Source organism: Lynx rufus, unplaced genomic scaffold (genome assembly GCF_022079265.1).
Source record: "Lynx rufus isolate CCGP_SWC_20201006 ecotype Redwood Valley unplaced genomic scaffold, mLynRuf1.p SCAF_7, whole genome shotgun sequence".
In the NCBI taxonomy this organism is placed as follows: Eukaryota; Metazoa; Chordata; class Mammalia; order Carnivora; family Felidae; genus Lynx; species Lynx rufus.
This window is the reverse complement of record NW_025814889.1, coordinates 39,880,497-39,904,496: the sequence shown is the minus strand read 5'-3', so window position 1 is coordinate 39,904,496 and position 24,000 is coordinate 39,880,497.

The window sequence follows — 24,000 nt, the reverse complement described above, 5'->3', positions numbered from 1 at the left end:
CTGTCCCTGCCACAAACCAGCTGGGTGGCCTGTCATGCACCTCTTGTTCTGAGACTGTTTCTACGTCTGTAAAGTAAGGGAGTTAGTTGGACCAGTAGAGGCTGACAGTTCTTTCCAATTCCCACTGTCACTGAGACCATGAGCAAACAAATGATCTGACGCCTCAGGCATTTAAAGAAACCATGGCTGATTTTACAAAATCCTGATCCTAGCAAAAGAAACAGGGGCATCCCTCCATCCCAGGGTTGTATAAGGACAGAAACCTTGGGTGTTCCGAGATGGAAAGTGAGGTCAAATGCAGACAGGAAGTGGAGCAGGTAAACCTCCGGAGGGTTCCACAGGTCCTGGGCTCTGTGACCATAGCTGCCCCAACTTCCCCAGGCCAGAGCTGAACTGATTCTATACAGTCAGGTTTCAGCTGCCAGGACAGAGTCCTGAATGTGGGGCTTTCGGGAGACCACATGGCAGTGTTCCTTTGATGATGCTTGTTTTGTGTCTGCTGCTGTGCTGACACATGCTCTCCTTGGAGAGCTGTCTCCCCAGCAGATACCTCTGCCTCTCCTCCCAGCTCCTGCTGTCCAAGAGTCCTCCCTGCCTCCAGCAAGGTTGCACTGTGCCATTTGGTTTGCTTTGGGATGTCTTGGTTTTGGTTTCCTGTGGCTTTTTCCTATAACTCTGTTCTCCCAAATGCACTTGGAATTTTCCAGTGCTGCCTGTGAACAGTTCTGACCAGCATGTACATCCATTTCCATATCATCTAACTGGTTTACCTCACTTAACTAGGCCATTCTCAGAGAAGGCTCTGCAACCTTGAGCAAGTTACATAAACTCCGTGTCTTGATTTCTTCATCTGTAAAATGGGGATGCTAATAATAAGGCCTAGCTCTGGGATCTGCCAAGAGGATTAAATGAGTGACATGCCAGGCTCTAAGAATTGTGCCTGTCACATTCTACGCGCTTAATAAATGTCGGCACTCAGTAAAAAATTCTAGCACTCTCTGTATCCCAGGACAGCACCACCAAAGATATTATTTCCTAGCATTGACTTTGTATTATAAGCCAGCTCCCACATGAATCACTGCTGACGGTGTAACTGATACATCAATAGCCATTGTCTTCTGTGCTTAGGTTCTTTATACTATCCCTTAACATTGAACGGAGGTCCAAACGCAAAGTAAATGAATGAAATGCAGATTATTGGAATCCCCCTGTCCCCTTCCTGTGGGCAGGCAGCCACCACACGCCCCTTTGCTCAGTTCCCTATTGAAGAGTGAGTCAGACGCATCCCCTCTGACAAGGGCTCACATTTCTGTTAAAATCCATTGTTACTCCGCCTATTTTCCCTTCCTCCGCTCGCTCTCTGCCTGAGATTTTCTGGCTGCTTTCTTTCACAAGATCTTTTCACATACCCCATAGCTGAAGCTCTGTTTCCTTTTTTATTCTGTTAACCCTTCCAAGGATCTATGCTCGAGAAATAGCACAGGAACAGTCAGCTCCCAACGATGGGCATGGAGCGAGCCCAGCTTGGCATCCCAGGCCACCATTAACTGTCTTGTTTGACACAGCAAAGTGTGCTTATGCCTCTCTGCAAAATGAGGGCCCTTGGATCTTCTTGCTGAGCAAGTCCAACCACCTCTAGGGTGAAGGCTCTCCAGAGATCTGGTTTTTCTCTCAGCTTTCAATCCCTCCTTCACACCGTGGTCACAGGAAGAGCTGCAAGATTATTAACAGCACCCTGTCCCTTGCATCTTATACCCTCCCTGGCCCATGAGGCCTTTCACGATTTGAGCGGTGCCTGCCTCTCCAACCCCATTCCCTGCCACTGTCCTCCTCTCTCTGCCAGGCTGTCTTCCCCAACCCCACACTTTACCCAGAGTTATCAGCAGCTCTGTAAAAGCACTAGGGTCTCACAGTTCCGGCCTCCACACATGCTCTTCCCTCTCCTGGGATGTCTGCCAAAGCAACTCCTACTTGTGTTTCAGCTTTTCACCTCCTCTGAGAAGCCTTCTTGGTCCCCCTTTCGTCCTGCCCCACCCACCTCACCTCACACCAGCAGGCAGGCAGCTCTCCTCTGTCTTCCTTTGGCTCCCCCGCGCCCTCTGTTCCGCCACACATCACACTAAACCAGATGTTTGATTTGTAATCACTCCTCTACTTAGAGCTTTCTGAGGGCAGAAACTATCTTTTCCATCTCAAAAGTTCCAGGGTCCTCCATGGTCATCGAGAGTCGGTGAAGAATTTCTTGACTTAAGATAGAACTGAGCTGAACAGAAGTAAACAGAGCTGAATTTTTCTGCTGGCCTAAGAACAAATACAAAAACACCTTAGGCAGAGCAAAGAAGTGGGAGTCAGCAGGTCCTGACAGGAGCATACAACACCTGACTCTTGGCCTCACGGTGCATTTTCTTTGCTCTCTGGCGGCCTATGAGCCACACATGCTGAAGCTGAACTAGACTCAACTCTGCTAAGAGTTACCCACTCTGGACAAGCACAGGGAACTGTCATTAAGGAGAAGAGTAATGCCAGTACCAACTCATATTTGACAACACCCTGGAGATTATTTGGCTCATGCATGCTTTTGGCAGCCAGTAGAAGTTCTGGGCTATCTGCAAGTTTGGGTTGAGCTCAAGGGTTTGGGATGCTATGAGGCAGAAGACGGTCTACAGGTGTGTCCACAGCAAGTCCTTCCCTTTCCCAGGGCTTTGTCCCTCCACTCTTCATCCTTATTTGGCTTTTGTTTCCTTCACTGATGCAATAACGGGGCCTTGGGTGCCCCTCAGCCCTCCTTCTGCATCCTACCTTCCTCCTACCTTCCGGACACCCCAGAATTCCCCTATTAAGATTAAAGAACAGCCAGTGCACCATTGGTTGTGAACCAAATGAGCCTCTCAGGGCATCAAGAACCTGACCTAACATAGAGCCAAGGTCTCAAACACATATGTCTAACCAAAATTTAAAATAAAAACATAGTAAACATTCCTAATTTATGCAAATTTCCTTAGATATGCTACTTAGAGAGTCCTGTCCCATAAATCATCTAGACAAGAAAAGGGCCTGGAAGTAAGCAAGGAGCTAGAGGCTCAGATCACCTCCACAAGTAACTTCTAAGAAATTGCTGACAGAGCTTCAGGTGCTGGTCCCCAAGCTGGCAAATGTTGAGCAGCCACCACATCCTAAAGCCAGGGAACAGAGCATATGTTTTCCTCTCTGGGGGGACTGGTATCTACACCAGTGGATTTTCTAAAGCACAAGAGGCCAGACAACACCAACTGCCTTGATTCAAAAAAGGATGAATAGACGATTTCTAGACAACATCTGAAACCATAGCTCGCCATAATAGACTTGATAAATCAATTGCGACTTGGAGAGAAAAATGGCACTCTGGCAGAAAGAAAGCTGGCTATGACCCCTAGCAAGAGGTGACAACTGAGGGCAGCAAACCACGGCAAGGAGAGTTCCAGAGTGTCAGCAGGAATGGCTTATTCTCCAAAGGCCAAGCCCCCCATCTTGGTATCTGTGGTCTCCCCCATGACCCATGGGGTGGGTATCCATCCAAGATAATAGCTGAGTCACAATTGGATCTGTGAGATGGAGAAATGGTAGCAAGCTGATAACATAGTAATAATATCTGAGAACCCTGGAGGTTTCAGAACATCTCAACTGCCAACATGTTTCTCTTTGCTTCAGGCCTCTTTGAGTAACTAGTACACATAGTTAATATTCACTGAGGTATTAATTGCACTAGGACCTGTATTAAGTAATTTATCTCACTTAGTCCTCATGAGAATCCTCTATGGTCAGAGTTATCATGAGCCTCATTTTAGAGATGAAAAAATTAATGCATAGGAAGGGTAGATAACATACCTAAGGTCACAGAGTGTTAGAGCAAGGATTAGAATTAGTGGGGCCACAAAGTCTGCACTCTTACCTAGCAGGATTGAAAATCAAACATTCCATCAGGAAAGAGGATATAAATGAGCTAGCAACAGGAAGACATGTGCTCTGAGAGGCAAGCTATTACAAAAGCATGAACATTCTCTAACCATTGCCAAGCAAAAACATTGTAAGATCATTGACCTGGGGAAGGGTACAGGTGCAGTCATGAAACAGAATTTTTCTCTAAATGAAGATAACTGGTCTACATAGGCACACAAGTACTGTACCCAGGATGTTTGGAAATAAACCCTTGGCTGCAAGTGAAAGACATAAGGTTGGGTAAAGGATAGAGAGGAAGGAGAAAAAATCCTATATTCTCCTTTCTTTTTCACTAAAACTTTGCAGAGAAATCACATTGAATCATTTCCTCTCTCCTCTGTAACAACCATGGGGCAGAGACCACAAAAATCAAATCTGTCCGGAAAATACTTTGCAAGGGAAACAATCATCTCAATCACAGAACTTTGGCAGACAGGAGAGATTTGGAGGAACATCAAGAAAGATCTAAGGATAATAATATTGGTCAGCAAATTAGACACAGCATTGAAATCCAATAAGGCAGCAAAATTCCATGCTAATGTGACTTGCAAAGTTTCCCAAGCCAAGGCATCAATCACACCATGGGTTAGAAGAGTGATGAGCTCCTTGTTTATACCCAGTGTGGGTCACAATTACAGGGTAGTATTCAATGTGAGCCTCAGTCCTGGAAATCTCTCAGCCAACAGTCAATGATGCTGCAAGGAAGAGAGATGGAATGAGCAAAAAGAAGCAGGTGGAGGGTAAGCAACCAGTTAAGTATCTACCTACAGGTGCAGATGGATAGCGGGCAAGGTGAGCAGATGAAGAACGGGGATGGAATGCCAAGGGAAAAAATAACAATCGCGAAATTACTTATCCTGTGGAATATGGAAAGGATACAACTAGAGCCACAGGCTGCCAAGACTCAAAGGGACTCTACTCTAAGGTCAAGGTTATCCTCATCATACCAGACAGATGACTATACATTCACTTCATTAGAAGTTTTCCATGAAAGGTGATTTTATGACTTTCTCCCTCAACTGAGACTAATTTCTTACCATCGTCACACACAAATATATTTTCAGATCGAACACAAATCTTTTCTCCTCAATTTATACCATTTCTTTTTCTATTGTCTCCAAAGGAGAATAATAATTTCTCAGTACCCTTCATGTAAAAAAAAAAAAAATTCCATGCCTGATGGCTGATAAGTGACAATTCAAGTTTTCACTTTCTCAAACTAAATGATCTTAATTTCCCACCTGTCTTTCATGCCTCGCATTTTCCAACTCTCTGCCCATTTTTGTGTTTTTTTTAAACAAAAAAATCCAAAGCTATGGAGGAGCTTAAAAACCACCTAGCTCATAAGTCTGCTATGAAGGATCAAAACTCATATCTGACAAATGACCCAACCCACACTCTTCTACAGCAGGATTTCTCAACTTCAACACTACTGACATTTCAGATCAGATGAATCTTTGTGGTAGGGGGCTGTCTAATGCACTGTAGGATGTTTAGCATCATGCCTGGCTTCTACCCACTAGATGCCAGTAACAGCACTGCCCCAGTGGTCACAACCAAAAATGTCTCCAGGTAAGGCCAAATATTCCCTGGAGGATCAAAGAGGTCCAGCTGAGACTATATCTAGTACAATCCATCTCTTTCTTCTGATTGTGGACCCTCCATGTGTACACCAGGGTCAGAAGTATTGGCACACAGTCCCGCCCAGGACAGCAGACCCAGTACAGGGTCCTCCTGACAGCACATGAACTACTGCTCTTGGCTTTGTGCCCTTTCTCCAACAAACCAGACTAAAGACTAACCAGCCAGCAAGCCCTGTGCTAAGTGCCAAAGAGAGAATCAAACAGGGCCTGTCTTCTTTCTGCCTCAGCAGCAGTGCAGGGTCAGGGGATCATGTGGTCTAGAAACGAGAGATGATATGGAGTACAGCTCCCTGGGGGAGAGTATGTGGAAAAGCCACCAGAGAACCTCTTCCCACCCCAGCTGCATCAGCCACCCCCCCCCCAGAGCACTGCTCTTAGCTCTGAGGGTGCCAACTGTTTGGCATGTATGACAATGACATTGTTTCCAACCATTCTGTGCTTCTCTGACTGACTTATTTCACTCAGCATAATACCTTCCAGTTGCATCCACGTTGCTGCAAATGGCAGGATTTCATTCTTTCTCATTGCCAAGTAGTATTCCATTGTATATATAAACCACATCTTGTTTATCCATTCATCAGTTGATGGACATTTAGGATCTTGAGAGACTTAACAGAAGACCATGGGTCAAGGGAAGGGGAAAAAACAGTTGCAAACAGAGAGGGAGGGAGGCAAACCATAAGAGACTCTTAAATACAGAGAACAAACAGGGTGGATAAGGGGGTGGGGAAAAGGGAAAAATGGGTGGTGGGTATTGAGGAGGGTACTTGTTGGGATGAGCACTGGGTGTTGAATGGAAGCTATGAACCATGGGAATCTACCTCAAATACCAAGAGCACACTTTACACACTGTATGTTAGCCAATGTGACAATAAATTATATTTTAAAAAAAAGTTCTGAGAGCATTTTCAGTACTCTAAATCGGCTTCCATCCATCTACAGGCTGTAGGGGACTAAACTCTATACAAAAGATTTGGTGCAGGTGACTTCATGGAGCAATTGAAGGAACAGATCCCTTCTCTGGAGATGCTTGCAGTCTCATTAGCACGCCAGGAACACAAAAACAAAAACATTTTCTGTCTTAACCCAAAGACCGTGATGCCTGCCTCAATGAGGGCCTACAATTTGATGTACATGTTCACTCTATAAACTATCACACCCTTGCCCTTTTTCCACAGGAGATCATGGTAAGCCCAAGTATAAACCCTACTTCTGTGTGGGTTCCTTTCCAGCCGTATATCCTTCAGCATTGTTTTGAAGAAGCTTTAAAAGAAAAACTAAATAATTTTTACAAATGTATTATTTTCAACAAAATATAAATTTGCAATCATGTCCCTGGTGGGAAAAATGAATCCATATGCTTTTGATTCATTTACAATTTAATCACCAAACAGTGTTTTTAAACGATCATTTGGTGATGAGGAGCCTGTTTAGGCTTAATGAGCTTTGGGAAAACAAGTTTTTTACATCGTAACTTCTTTTTTAAATTAATATACCAAAAGTACATAAGGTTTAGAAAAGTGAGCAAAAACACCCATGATCCCACCAGTCTAACATAACATTTGGGAGAATCCCCTTCCCTGGATGGTTGAGCATTTTTAATGAGAGGTGTTCCTTGGTCGAAAGGAGCTAATCCAATCAGGAGTTTAGGAGAATGGCAGGGTGCTTTAGGTCACCTGAAGAAATCAAAGCATGAAATAGCCCAGTTCAGAAGATGCATTTTGAAGAACTTTGGAAAAATTCACTGTCATACCATCTGTCTAGGCAATAGCATGGTAAGAAAGTTTCTCCCACCTCTGTTAAACACTCTCGCTGCCCTCCTCTCTCTCCTCTGATGTGAGCTGTTCCTGGTGCACCAGCACCCAGAGGAGGCATTTGGGAACACCCTGGAAGGGCCTTCAGCTCAGCCACCTGCTGTTGCTGCTGCTGCCTAGAAAGAACAGCCAGCAGTGTGGACATCAGCATCCTCTTGCACCACCTGGTAGAAAAGCCCTGCTGAGAAGGCAGTTTTCTCACTGGCAAGAAGCAAAAGACCTTGCAAAAGTCCCTTTCACATAGCACATAGAGACTGGGGTGCCAGAGACTTGGGTTTTTTATGTCATCATAAACAACTTTCCAGAATAACAGAATCGTCGACAGAGTACAAAGAATAGTCAGTCAAAGGACAGAGTCGAGAGTTCTAAAAGACTCATTAAATCCACCAAGACAATCAAATCCAACACTCTACCCCGAAAATGTCTTCCACCACAGCATCAACACTGGTGTTTCCCAAGTTCCTTTTGAGATACAGATATGAACTGGCAGAGCTGAATTTGGGTAAGTGGAGGAAAAGCGGAATCCCCATGTCCATCAAGCCTCCCTTCTCGGTCTTAGGAAAATTCCCTCCCACATGTGCGCATTTTCTTCCTTCTGCCCCCCTTCACTCAGGGTCCTTTGTCCACCATAGTTCATTCCACAAACTCAAAAGGATAACATGCAATGCAGAAAATTTAGAGTAAATCAGGCCCACCCAAACATGCATGTTTGAGATGCATGGGTGTGTTGTCACAGACATAGGCAGTGACCCAATGCTCAAGCCACTGTAGAAAAAAAGCTGATATCCCCAAATATGTTTTGGATGATTGCATCAGGTTGGTTGCCTACATGGAGCAAATAAATTTTATTTTCTCTCTTTTCTCACTTGCTCTCTCAACCAAAATACTATCTGAATTTTTATTCTGAAAACAGAGAAAAAATTTCAATGTGTAAATACAATGTATGCCAAAAAAAATACTTGTGGTTTTAAATTTTAAAAAGATCAAGTCACCTAAGAGTCCAATGAATGAAATACCACAGGTTAGTTCCCTGAAGCTGAAAAAAGATATCCCATTTGATTGAGGCTTTAGTATTGGCTTTATTTCTTCAAAAATGCTGTCAGATATACCTCCCTTATCTCCATTTGGCATCTCTGAGTACATTTCCCAAAACTTTCTATCTATACACTCCTCCTCTGAAAATATCATGGACCCTAGATTTTTCAAGACACCCAAGAGTCATCAGTTGTTTCTGCTGGTTCCTGACTAATCATTCAGTCACAATATTTTTTGCATGGCCAGGAAGGAAGGAAGGAAAGAAGGAAGGAAGGAAGGAAGGAAGGAAGGAAGGAAGGAAGGAAGGGAAGAGGGGAGGGAGGAACAAACAAATGAACGAATGAAGGGAGGGAGGGAGGCAAGGAGGGAGGCAGGGAAAGAGGAAGGGAGTAAGGGAGGCCTCCTCCCTCTCCTTCTCCCATGACCCCAGCTGAAAATATTCCTCGGTTTTAGATCACTTATTATTATTACTGGTCCTTTTAATCTTGAGGCTACTCAAAGGCAATAAGCGTGGATTTAGAGGTTAAGAGTTCTAGTTAATGCCCTACTTTTCAGATAAAGAAACACTTTTACAAAGTGGTGCCCCAACCACTTAAGGTCACTATCAACACATCTCATTTCTGGGCTCCCATATTCTTTCTGCATCACACTCCTCACCCCAATTTTCCCCACAGTTTCAATGCATCTTCACTTTGCCGAATTAATCCAACCTCCACAGCAGAAGTGCTAAAACTGCTTAGCCTGTACTTGTAGCAAGTTCCAAGAGTCTCTGGAAGGAACGCCCCTCTGGCCCAACATGTCCTGAAATGCTCCTGCTTGCACCAGGGTCCAGAGCTGAAAGGGACACAGTAAGGGACAATCAGGGAAGATGTGCAAAACCTCTCACTGTGCGCAGGTCTCATAGTAAATAGGACACCCAAGTTAATCTACTTTGAAAGTCTCCTAGCAGGCACATCTGGTGTTTTTATCAGGAAGTCCAATCAGCTGACTACTGGAGGAACATACATAAACAGAATTAATGTACCCCTCACTCTGGCTACTCAGAGATCAGGGAAACCCAGGGACCTGGGGTAGGGAATACCATTTAGCAGGACTGGTCCTCTGGCTTCAGAGGCCTAGTTATTTGATCCCTGAAGCTCAAGGAACTCTGCAATCCATGGTAATGACAGCGGAGACACAGAAGGATTGTGTCACCTCCTTTGCTGCTGCTACCTTTGCATTAAGCATGGCAAGGTGCTTTTCCCAAAGGCACCTTGTCAGGAATGAGAAGGTTGTCAGGAACGAGAAGATGAGAAGCTCTTCTTATGAAGTGATCATGAGATACTGTGAGCTGAGTGACCGCTGGCCGTGACAGACCAGTACTGAAAAGAATCAATTGGTTAGCCAAAACTCTCAGATTGCAAAGTGTTTCTACACCGACCTCACAAAGCATCTGAAGTGGGAACAGCCAAAGCACTCGGCTCCCTGTTTTCCGACTTTTTGAATTCACATCCACTGGCCACAGCTCCTGTATTCAGGGACACCCTGTTTATATTAGAGTTCCATGCTTACACTAAAGTGGGGGGTGGGTCTGTGAGTATGACTTTATTCACCCCAAACACTCCATATATGTGGATGGAGCATATGAGGCCAGAGACCTCTGAACTTCCAGAGCTTCTTGGCCTTTTCAGCCACTCTATTCCCCAGCCCTCTCAGGTCACTGCCACAGGCAACTGTTCCCACCAAAGGGACCATCACCAAGCCAAAACCTGAGCTGTGTGCGTATCCCTGGATGCAGAGAAGTTCATCAGAAACCATAATCATAATGGCTCACATCCACTGAATCCAGTGGGCACGCACTGCATTAAGTGCCGCCTACCCATCACATCAGTCCATCCCCACAATGGCCCTATGAGGCAGAAACTACCCTAAAGAGTAGAAATATTAGCCTCTGTAGGAAGCAGAGTTTCACCAAGGGTTAAATAACATGTCCAAAGTCAAATGCAAAAAAAAAAAAAATCTTTTTTCCATAAAGGGCCATAAAATACTGATGAGAAATAGAAGCTTCACCTACTTGAAAGTCTTAATTTTTTTTTTAATTTTAAAAAAGGAAAACAAAAAGTGTTGGTGAGGATATGAAGAAATTTGAACTGCTGTGCATTACCAGTGGAGCAGCCACTTTGGAAAACAGTATGGCAGCTTCTCAAAAAGTTAGACATAGAGTTACCATAGGACCCAGTAATTCCACCCCTAAGTATATACCAAAAAGAACTAAAGATATATGTTCACACAAAAACTTATACATGAATTCTCATAGCAGTATTATTCAAAATAACCAGAAGTTGGAAACAACCCATGTGTCCAGTCATCATCTGATGAATAGATAAACAAAATGTGGTATATCCCTACAATGTAATATTATTCATCAATAAACAGGAATGAAATATTGATACAAGCTACAGATATGAACTTTAAAAACATTATGCTAAATGAAAGAAGCCAGCCACAAAAGTCCACATATTGTATGATTCTCTTTATATGGAAATATTTGGAAATGGCAGATCCATAGAGACAGAAAGTAGGTTAGCAGTTGCTCAGGGCTGGGAAGAGGAGGAAATGGGGAGAAACTACTAATGAGTACAAGATTTCTTTTGGGGGTGATAAGAATATTTTGGAATTGGATAGTGACGATGATTGCACAGCCTATGAATACACTAAGAAACACTGAATTGTACATATTTAAAAAGCAAGTTTTATGGTATTTGAGTTATATCTTGATAGTATTTGGTTTTTTTATAAAAAGAGTTGGGGAAAAAAGGCTTGCCCTCGTGGTATCTCCAGGATCTCTTCGAATCTAAAACAGCAATGTAACACAACACAAGAATATGCTGTGAGATCATTCTCTTATACTCACTAGCCGCTCGAGTGTCTGCTTTGTGCCAGTCTAGGAGCTGGGGACTCAGAGATGATCAAAACAGATGGGGCACCTGTGCTCTTAGCACTTGGGGTCTGAGGATAGAAACAAAAGAGCAAAGGAAACTATACAAAAGTGCAATGAGAAGAGACATCTGAGGTACTCTGGAATGCACAGTGATGGCACTTAACCTGCATAGGGAAGGGGACCGGGTTAGGCTCTGGAAGTTATGCTTCACTTGCATCCTGAAAGATGATGAAGAGGTAACTAGGCAAAGATGGGGCATAGGGAAAATATTTCACTCAGAAAGAATAGAACCTGGCATATAGTAGGTGTCCCCCCCCCCAATTTGTTACATGGAATGAATGCACAGCTTGGACAGACATACTAAAGTGAGAGCAGAACACATAAAAGCAGCTGAAAGAGAATTTCTCTGACTGAAGCAAACAATTTAAGGACTTAAGGGAGTGAAAAGAGATCAGGCTATTCAGGTAAAATGAGAGCAGGTGAGTCTGTCCTAAGGCATTTGGGCTTCACCTTAAGGACTATGAGGAACCATTGAAAGGTTTTGGTTACTCATAGTGAGAGAGAGGGAAGGGCTTTCTGTTAGAAATATATATAAATATAAATATATAAATATAAATATATAAATATAAATATAAAATATAATCAAAGAAGATAAAACAAAACCTCCTTTGAAAGTCTATGTGGGTTTGAGAGTAATTCCAGGCTGGCTGGATAAAGTAATTGAGAAGTAACTAAGGTCTTTGAGAGGAGCAGCCCAGCCTTTCACTAGAATGGGAACAAAGGCAGAGAAAACCAGAATATCAGGATGCAGAGAAGCCAGGTTGTTTCCCAGAAACAATCTGGGAAACCCAGCACTGCTTTGCCCATCCTGAGCTGAAAGATCATGGGAGACCAACCTTGAGAGGAGGATCTTGTATGTCTGACCCCAGGACGGCTTGTGTCTGACTCTGTGTGTTGGGCAGCAGTGCCCACTGAGGGTAATGGTCACAGATGAGCAACTATTCAAAACCAGGCCAAGGAGAGAGATGTGGAGGGCAAACCCCTATACCTCCTCAAGAGATGCTGGTGGACAGGAGGAAGGAACTTAACATTGACTATACATCTACTACATGCCAAGCAATATGCTTTCATCTTCTCGATTGCTACCAACCACATCCTATCAGAGAAGTTATTGATTATTCTCATTTTACAGATGAGAAAACTGAGACTTGACGTTTATGTCATGTGCACAAGGACCAGGCTCAAACAGAAAATGTCAACCTTCTGACACCAGATCTTATACCTTGTCTTTTCTTTTGTTTTTGGATTCCAGGTCCTGAGAGTCATTGCAAAGCACTTCTTTTGTGTTATTTTTTCCCTTTATCTCTGATCCTGACCCTGAGTCCCCTTTCTCAGTCCCCTGGTAAGTACCCTAATGCGATGGGGATATGTCTTTGAATAAACAGGTGTCCCTGAGGAACAAAGCTCTAACTCGTGTGTGTGTGTGTGTGTGTGTGTTTACTCACATTAAAAAACATGTTCTCTAGAGCTCAATGTTAACTCAGTCCAACTTTTTAAGATCTACCCCTCACTCGATGCAATATTCCACAATGTACACACACCATATGCAACTTGTCCTTTCCCATGGAAATGACACCTACACTATATTCATTGCCCAACTATCACAAACAACACTGTGACAGACAGCCTCACACATTTCTCCAGACAGACCTGTGCAAGAGCAGTTCTGGAGTCAGTCCACAGGAGAGTGACTACTGGGTCATGGGTGTATACTTAAATTACTGCTCCAAACAGGCTGTGCTGATTTTCACTTCCACCAAAGGAGCATGAGGATTCTTGTTCCCTTACATCCTCACAAGTGCTATTATCTCATTTTAAGATATTTGCCAATATTAAAGATCAAGAACAACCTCTCACTTTTTTAAATTAGCATTTATTTTATTATGATGAAACAGGGCATTTCTTCAAATATTTCTAGCTGTTCACCAGTTTTATACTTTCTGCTTCCTTCTGTTGACCTCTTACCTTTTTCTGGATCAATACCGTTACTGATTTCAGATTTTGAAACTATCATCCCTACGTCTATGGTCTGTAACTAATCCCTGGTGCCTTTCACTGAACAGGAAGTCATCATTTGGTCTTACTCTTTCCCCGTAAGCCAGCCTGCTTGTTACTACTCATATGGTAACAAAAGCCATGAAGTTTCAGAAGCCAGTTGCCATAAGTTTTAACCCTCTGGATTTCGAAAATAAAGTGCAGTTTTAGGCAAGTGGTGGTTTATTGGGTCTGTGGAGTTTCTGCATTTGACTTCCGCAACTCAATATCGATATCCTATCTGCCTTTACGCTTCTACAAAACCTATCAGAAGAGAACGAGGACATGAAAGAGAAGTGTGATAAACAACATCTGATGGTCTTTCCAAAACTGGCTTTGGAAAAGTTTGTGTTTCTCCTAATCTCACCCATTAATTTCATCTGGAGAAAAATACACCAATAGTGGCTGAATAAATATGTGCCCCAAATCGTGTAAGTGGGTGTGTCTGTGGGTGTGCTTTGTTTGGGTATGTGTGAGCAAAGACCCATGCAAGCACTGGGTTGGGGGTTCAAGATCAAGTCCTAACTGACACTTGCTTATGGTTAGTCCTTGAGAAATCCCTTTCTGAGCCTCAGTCTTCACATCTGTAAAATGAAGTTTCAATGCAGATGACCAGAGAAGACCCAAGGATGACCCAAGAAATACTCTTAGAACCTGAATATGTCACTTAATCCATTTAAAGAAAAACCATAAATTCTCCACTTTACTCTTTAGCTTTGCAAGTGGATCAAAGACCTTCTCTATGCTGCATAAACCTGGAAGGACAGGACTAAAGTCATCTGATTTTTTTTTTTAATTATTTTTTCAACGTTTATTTATTTTTGGGACAGAGAGAGACAGAGCATGAACAGGGGAGGGGCAGAGAGAGAGGGAGACACAGAATCGGAAACAGGCTCCAGGCTCTGAGCCATCAGCCCAGAGCCCGACGCGGGGCTCGAACTCACAGACCACGAGATTGTGACCTGGCTGAAGTCGGACACTTAACCGACTGCGCCATCCAGGCGCCCCTAAAGTCATCTGATTTTAAGGCAGAAGGGAAGAAAGTAGACAAAAAGAGCTTGTCTCAATAATGAGGCAGAAAATTCTTTTTTCCGGACTTGAAGAGGAGACAGTCTGAAGGATCAAATCTAGTTGATATAGTAACCCCAGCAACCTCAGGAACACAGGACCCAGAGCTGAGAGCAACTGCAGTAAATGAAGCCACCCCTTTCTACACTGGATTTCAATAACACCACATTCTCCTGGCTTTCCTCAGACTGCTCTGAGCCTCAAACTCACTCTGCCCATTACATATGACATCCCTCAAAGCTCCCCAGAGCCCTTTTCACCTCTTCTTAGTGGTCACATCACATCCAAGGCTTCCATTACCATGTATGTGCTGAGGTCTTCCAAATTTGTATCTCTGGTACCTATCACTCTAACTACACATTGTCCTACATCTTCATGTATGCTTCACAGCTACCAAAATTCAGCTCCTACTTCTCCCCACCAAACCTATTAACCCTCCTGTATTCTATGTCAGAATTCAGTGCTGTTACCTTCTAGTCTCTCAAGCCAGAAACATGAAGTCATCTTTGATATTTGCCCACTCCCCTACCCTTGCCATATTCAATCACCAAATTCTATTCATTTTACCTCCTGGTATGCCCCAAATCCACCCACCTTTCTTCACATCCATGACACATGATTAGCCAAATATCCATTACTTCTCACCCCATCAATGTCCTTACTAGTCTTCACCTGGAAATCCATCCACCACATTACAGCTAAAATTAACAACATTTTCAAAATATAACTCTTATCATGCGATTATCTGGTGTTTTCTATTTCTCTCAGAATAAATCCTTATGTGGTCCTTCATGTTCCATCCCATCTCTCCAGCTTCATTTCATGCCACTGCGTCCACCCCCTATCCCCCCATGCTCTCGCAACCTAGCCATACTGACCTCCTACCATATGTTGAGAGTCAGGAAGACATAGGGAATGCCTCAACCTCAGAATCTTCACACATGCAGCTTATCCAGCCTGAAATTCTCTCCTCCATACCCTCACCTGGCTACCTCTACTCAGCCTTCAGATTTCAGTTCAGATGCTCCTTCTTCTGTAGAGATGCCTTTGTGCCCCCAGACCAAGTTAGTGCACATATTATGTTTCATATCTGTCTTCCAATCACACTGCAATTCTGTAAAACTGAAGACTCCATCTACTGCTCATCACTGCATCCTCAGTGATTGGCACTAAAAAAGTTCTTAATAAAGATTTGTTAAATTAGAGAAAAAGAGAAGGTAGTACACAGGTAGAGTGGAAGGAGAATAAAAACAGAATCTGTACAGTGTCTTGGTCAGCTTTGTCTATTTCAAAATGCTACCAGAGTAGTTCCATTCCATCTTTGTAAAATAACATCAGATGTTACTCTTTGGTTTAAAACCTTCCAGTGGTTTCCTGACTTAATCAAAGTAAAACCCAAAGTCCTTAAAATGACCTACAGACCCAACCTAATCTGGCCTACTGCTATCAGACTGGCTTTTTGCCATTGTCTGAACAAGTGAGACAAACATCCACCTCAAGCCCTTTGCACTTGCTGTTTCCCCTCCTGGAATGCTCAACCCCCAGGTATCTGCATGGCTCACCCTCATTGTTAGGTCTTCACCTAAATGTCACCATCTCAGTGTTGCTTTTTCTGGCTTCTCTATTTAAAGTTAGAATCCTCTGACATTCCTTTTTGTCCTTCTCTGCCTTAGTCTCTCCATACATTTAGCACCATCTATATATTTTACTTATTTACTATTATCTGTATCCTCCCACTAGCATATAAACTGTCTGAGGTCAGAGACTTTTTTGTCTGTGCCTTCACTGCAATATCTCTGACATTTAGAATAGTCACACAAAAGGTATATACTAGTAGACTGAATGAGTGTCTTCTCATGTTCATGTCTGACCACTGCACTTCACATTTGATTGTGTTTTGCTTTGGTTCCAGTGCATTCTGTGGATCCTTTTCTACAAGTCTTTTTAGAATATTTCACCATCTGCCATGTCTGCAACAAATCTCCTGAGTGATTGAAAGTTTGAGCTGAATATAATCTATCGGTTTTATTTCCTGCCCCCACACATGCTCTAACTCTTCCCAATTTAGCAAGTCCCATTATATAGAGAGCCTAATTATAGGAAAGTGTAACAAAAGCAGTTTCATGTTGAAATAGCATTCACGTGTGCCCTCCAGAGAGGTATTCAAACTTATATAGCTGACTAGAGATATTACAGGATATGCAAAAGACAGTTGGATTTCAAATGAGCATCACTAAATCGAGAGGAGAGGGAGCAGAATGCCTTCCTAAAATACAAAGACATTTTCCAGGGGCCCACTAGGAAATGGGTCTTCATTCATGTATTCACTTATCATTCCATAGATATTACCTAACATCTTTTATGTGATGGGCACTGTGGTGGGTCTATACAAAGATATCTCATGATTAAGAATAGACAGGCTTGTAAACAGATAAATTACCCCACAATGCGGTAAGAGCTATTGCAGAAATATGGGAAGTGACTAGGTCTGCCTACATGAGTCAAAAAGCTTTCATCAAGAAAGTGACATTTGAGCAGGGTCTTGAAAGACAACTTGGATCTGTCCTAGTGAAGAAGGGCATTCTGGACAAAGGTGTAATGAGAGGGGCTTATGCAAGAGGTGGAGTCTGGGCCAGTGTGAGAAGCTCCATGTGGCAAGAACCCATGCTGAAGTGGTTGTCCAAGATGCAGTAGGAGTTGCTGAGGACCACACTGAAGTTTTAGCTTAGGAGTTCAGTGAACTCTACTTCAGAAATGGAAGAAGAACAAGTCTTAAGGGCAACAGAGAAGTACACTCTGAATTTCTCAATTTTGAAATAGGGGCCTGAGGAAAGTGGTGGTGAGAAATGTCTCTTCCCCACCTCAATCTGACTCTGGGAAAAGTGGAAAGACTGGACTGAGTGGGCAAGCATGGACAAAATAATATATCCTACACTGTATAAAGAGCTTTTCTTCTCACATTCTCAAGTTAGAGATCCCTTTGAGCTCACAAACACCTCTTAATTTGAAAGTACCCTCAAAAGGAACTTTGCATCTTTATGTCTAGAAGGCAGTCATCTAATTTAATCAGTCAGTCAGTCAGTCCACAAAGATTTAGAATCAACAAGGAGCCAGATCTTGAGGATAAACTGATGAGTAGGACACGGACTCTGTCCTCAGACAGCCAAGAATGAATAAACTTGAGAGTTGAGGAAATCAGCATTTTGTTAAAGGAGGCCAGAGGAAGAAGAAGACATTCCAGAACCCAGGCTGGGCTTATTGGGGGGAATACTGGGGTTGTTTGCTATAAGTAATGTGTGTGTCTCCTCCTGAAATCGGAACACTGGGAATGTAAGGAATGTCATAAGCAAGAAAAAAAAAGAACAAAGCCACTTTCGGTGGGTGGTGAAATCTAATGCTTTTCTCCAGCTTCATGTGACCCTCACTCTTTCTTTATACACTTCTTCCCAAGATTCTTCTGAACACTGTCAACACTTCCTTGCCTCCTATCCAATCCCCAACCCACTGCTACCAGGCTTCCCTGCCACTGTGCTGACATTGTTTCTCAACAGCATTGCTATCAACCTTCCAAGGTGAAAAAACCCACTGGAAAAGACTGGGTCTTCATCTTACAGACTGCCATCTTGTCTAGATTCCCATGTTCCAGAACCCTAAGTGATTTCTCAAGTGTTAGTCTTGGAGCCCTCCAATCTTTTCAAATAGCAATCAGATGAAGTATAAAATATAAAGCTAACTCTATCACTTTCCTATTTAAAAATTTTCCCCATTGCCTTTGAGATCAAATATAATATCTGAGGCTTGGCTGGCAAGACTTACCATGATCCTGCCCCCTGCTCCTTGTGCTGGTGTCTATACTCCATCCACACTGAACCTCCTATAGTGCCTAAACTCCTTAGCACTCCCTCTCTCTGCTAGACCTCAGCACATGCTATTCTTGCTGCGTACAGAGTTGTTCCATGATCTTTGTCTAACTAAGGTTTACATATCCTTAGTTCTCAGCTTAAATAAAGTCACTTCTTCCAGGAAGACCTCTTGGATCTTGGGTCTTAGCTAGGTGCCTCTACTATATACTACTAAAGGACCTTATATTTACCCTACCCCAGCACTAACCATGTTGTAGTGAAACACCCTATGACTTGTCTGTGTCTTCCTCCTGCTATAACCTCCCTAGGAGCAAGGAGCTCCACAATCAGGGTCTGGCACAGAACATTACTCAGCATTTTTTAAAAAATATTTTAATGTTTATTTATTTTTTTTGAGAGAGAGAGAGACAGACAGACAGAGCATGAGCAGGGGAGGGGGAGAGAGAGAGAGACACAGAACTAGAAGTGGGCTCCAGGCTTCATGCTGTCAACATAAAGCCTGATACGGGGCTCCAACTCACAAACTGTGAAATCATGACCTGAACCAAAGTCAGATGCTCAACTGACTGAGCCACGCAGGTGCCCCATTTTTTCTCAGCACTTTTTAATAAATTAGGTAATTATTTTGGTGCCTCCATTAGCCAATTACTATAGTCTTTTACTGCCTGATATCTTATTCACACATGAAGCAGCTGTCCCATGAGTAGAAACATTACTTTCATTATGTAGGGAGATGGTCTAGCAAAATATCAGAGTAGAAGATGTAGGCCAGTCTGCCTGGCTAACTAGCTTTGTGACCTTGAGTCAGTTACTTAAGTTTTCTTTGCCTCAGTTTCCTTTTAACAAAATAGACACAATCATAATGTCAAGGTTAGGGGTGGGCACAGTAGTGCTGAAAAATGCTTAACAACTGGCTTTTCAAGAAATATAAAAGGGCCTACAGCATTAGCCAATTTTTGTGGTGTAATACTCCTACCATGGCCAATTTCAAGCTACCAACTTGATATCACCAACTATGGGGTTTTTCTATTATATGGATATAACAGACATGAATAACCTCAAGAGCATTGATAATTATAAAATGTAGTAAATAATTGTAAAATGATCAGCTGTGAATAGTGTCATTGTTTTAAATATAATTTCCTTAAAGTTTATAATATTTATTTTTTTATAATGGCTACATTTTACAATAGGCTTGCAAAATTCCTGAAAATTTAACAATCGGCTCTCTTGAGTGGGCTTCCATAGGTTCAAACAAACCACTGGGTGTGGTGTGTGTGGAGATGTAGAGAGAGCTGACAACTCCTCTGCTTCTCTTTCTAAGCTTTGGCTGGCAGGTTCAGCTCTCTGTGATACAGAAAGGGAGGACTCTCAATTTGCTTCAAGCATGCTTCAAGTCTAAATGATGCCCTATAACACAATTTGTCAGTACCTCAGATAGTAAGCTGATATTGTGATCCCTAATTGGCTCAGTGCTTTGTGTTCATACCTTACCTACCAAAAGCACTCTGGAAAAGTGAAGGGGTTGGAAACTCAGACCTTGTCTTGAATAACTGCAAACCAGCATCAAATAGCGCATCATGTCTTTGAAGACTGTTAGTCTATGTTATGCATCATATCTTGTGATTTTAACATCTTTATGATATTAGTCAATGTTTACTGTATATTAAACATATGAATAAAATTTGATCATTTCTTACAACGATTAATTCATCTGTGATATCACATCTTCAACACACATTATATTTCATAAGCTCCTGTTGAAGTTCTATCATTTTGCTGTAAGTAAAACAGTTTCATAATTCAATGATTTGGGGAAATACTACATCCCAGTGATTATATCCATGGACTTCAAGAATTAACTTATACTCAAGGCTACATCCCCAATGGGAAAACTACATCCCGTATAGAATTTATCCACCTTCACAGTTATCCTGACTTTAAATGTCAAAATTTAACCCTGTCTGATAAAGCCAGCGGCCACTTCCATGTCATATGAAATGCATTGCCATAGGGTAAAATTACAAGGGAAGCTTTTTAATTGCACAGCAAAATGTTGAATTTGCCACCAATCTGCTCTGTAGCTAAAGCATATGGTTACCTTTTCTACAAAAAGCTGGATTTCCTATATGTTTCGCACTCAGATGGTATACTATCTAGATCCTGTCAAAAGCATGCAGGAGACCATTCCTCTTTGAGACAGATAATATAAGGAACATTATAACAATTCTATCTTCTGATCCTTTAAGGTCTATCACTGAGTCCAGTTTAACTATCAATTTCACAAAACAAAAACAAGAACCCACGTACTGTTTTATTTTATCTCAATAGAAATGCTTTCATAATTACAATATAACATGCCTTCAGTTTTATTTGAAGGTCAATATAAAATATGGTTTTATAAAGTTAAAACTCTACAGCTGTTGTAAAAGCACGAATAAAGGATGAAAAAATTCTTATTGGCATAAAAATCATATATTCAATTGCTCTTAGAGTTTTAGTATTAGAGAAAAATTAGACCAAGGCATCAAATCACCTCAAGGCATAACATGCTTTTTTTGGTAGATGATGAGAACCATGTGACTCATTATGTTTCCTTTCTCTCCTTGGCTGTCAGGAATCTCAAGGGTGAAGTTTGTGCTCAATTGAAATAAAAATCTTTAACTCTGGCTTTTCTGTACAATTGTCTCTCCTCCCTTCACTACACGGCTTTTTTACCTTTGACTTTACAATACTTTTGCCAATGTGATTTTTTATTGTATACCACTCTATATTATTTCTGGAAGAAGTCCAAGTATGAATAATTGATAAATGAATAAATGTAGCTTACCAGGCTCAGCTTAGTCAGCTTGCTCCTGCATCATCACTATGTCATTTTAAGTATCAGAAAAACTCGTTCTATTAAGCACCATTAAGTGTCCATATCGTCCCTGTTAAAAGAAGCTTTCTACTTTCCAGAAAAATCAGTATAAAACCTTAAAATCAAATCCGCAAAGAAATGAATAGGCTTACTTAAAAAAAATTGATCTTCCCCCAAACATTACAAGAAGTGCCTAGAAGTAATATTTGATGCAATCGTCTCACTTCCCTCCTTCTCACTCAATCATAAGGAAGAAGCAGGAGGATGGTATGAGAAGCAGGAGGTCTGAATAAACACAAAGTGAAGAGCCAGCTGCTGACAATACAAAGCCAATTGTGCTTTGAGATTGTACGATTGTACTGAGACTCTTCCCAAGAATGATGTTCAGCTTTGGTTTACCCTGCGTGGCATCCACAGTGCTGGAAAGACACCTAGAGATCAGGATTGCAAAGGATGGGGAACCTGAGGTCCAGCAAGAGGACGTAACTATCATAGGATCACACCACCTGTCGATGGCGAAGCCACAGCACCAGAACCCAGATGTGCAAAAGCCCACCTGATTTCGTTCTACTGAACTTGCTCACTCAAATATCACACTTATGCATGTAATATTCTGCATTTCCCTGCTAGTTTCATCCCCAAGCAAAAAGAAGGAGTGGAATTATATTCATATTTACACCCTTGTCAACCATTATCTTCAGTTAAAAAAATCAAAATGGGATTTAAGTAGCTATTATAGGATGCAAGTGATGTAAAATTGCTAAGATGTAAGAATCACTGAAACAGAAATGGAGAGAATCAGAGCACAGGGTGATTTGAAGAAAGATTAAAAGGGCGTATGCAAATTTAAAATATCCTTTCCTTTCAAGTTTTAGATGAGTATGTTAGGCACTATCTAGTATAGAGGGAGAGGTAGACAAAATCCCATCGGGGTACCAGCAATGCCAGCATCTCCCACGGGAGGTGCAGGAGCTGGCCACCCACAGGAGTGCAGAGGCTCATGAAAAGGAATTGTGGAGAGGTCAGGTTAACAGAACAAATGTGGGGAGGGAAGGACAAAACACATTCTATTTTGTTATGTGAAACTTATTGACACTCTTTAGACCCATATCACTTATTTTTCCTCATCACCTTCTGATTGAATTTTATCAGTAGAAAAGTGAGAGGAAAAGGTCTCAGGAAGGAAAATAGTTTTGGGGTTTTTTTATTTTAATTTTTAGTTGGAAGAATAGTAAGATGTCCACCCCTTCCTTCCTTCTTTCCTTCTTATGTACATCTATTCATGCATATATTAAGGCAAGTAAGGCTATAACTTTGTGGGAGCCACACATATGTGCACAGTGTGGCTCCCTTCCAGTAAGTACTTTATAATGTAGTGGGGCAGAAAGACATAAACAACTCTTCATTAGGTGTGAGGTACCATAAAAGAGGTAAATATCATGCTTTGACAGTTCAGAGAATTGAGAAATGATACCCTGCTGAAATTAATCTGAAGAGTTGCTGGACAAAACGGGCATTATAAAGAAAATGTTTCTTCCTCTTTTATGGTATATCTATGCCTGAATACAGTGTGCAGTTTGAGCAACTATAACTCAAGAGAGGCAGAATGTGGACACATACACACTAAAATTAGATCAATTAACACAGGTAGAAAAGGAACAATCTGTAATGATAAATGTAATGATGCTTACTGGATTAGTTGTTGGCCCTAATCCAATGACTGGGATCCTCATAAGATAAGGGAAGTTAGACACAGACACACGAAGGAAAGACAGCTGCATGAAGACAGATAGAGATTGGAGTGATGCCCATAACAAGCCAAGGAACACCAAGGATTGTCAGCAACTGGAAGCTAGAAGACGCTAGTAAGAATCTTCCCTAGAACCGTCAGAGAGAGCACAGCCTTCATGACACCTTGATGTCAGACTTCTAGCCTCCAGAAGTATGAGAGAATATATTTCTGTTGTCATAAGCCCCCTGCCCTCCCAAAAAAGTAAGGATGCCTGCGTGTTGATAGTGAGCTTACCCCACCATACTGCCAGTGCTAGAGTCCCTCTGTCTCCCACACTGAGCTCCTTGTGAACAGAGACCCTATCTTACTTGATTTTCAATTCTCAGAGTCTGTATATCAAAGTTAAATAAAATCCAGTCCTAAGAAAAGACCAAGAGAGTTTGTTCTTCATCTAACACTTGGGAGTCAAGGGTGAGTATAAACCTATTTTTAAGCCACAAGAAAGTGAGTGAGTGTATGTGCTTCTCTAAGTGTCTCTACATACATTCTGGGTTGACAAAACTGCTAGCATCTCTTTGGCAGATTAACTGGCTACACTTGTCATTTTCTTGGCATCCGGTTCCTAAGTCAACCCTCTGTGTGCTATCTATTCCTTCTTGGAAATAATCACTAAAAAATATGTATATGTCAGACCTCAAGCATTTGTATTCTTTCTTCATCAAATCCCGTACTTCTCACCAAATTGCACTGTCACCAAACAAAGCCTATCCTGCTGATTACAATGCAGCTGAAGAGTGCAGGATTCTCTGTCGTCCTGGAGGAAGAAGTGCAAGCTGGCTGGGGTGTAAGCACTGCCACATGGATGAGGAAGAGTTGAAAGGATTGTAAACAAAGGGTAATGATAAATGGTTATGTTGTGAGTGGGTGGGAGGTGTTTAGTGGGGTGTTCCATGGATTGGTGATGGGCCCAGTTTTCCTTAACATCTTTATTAATGA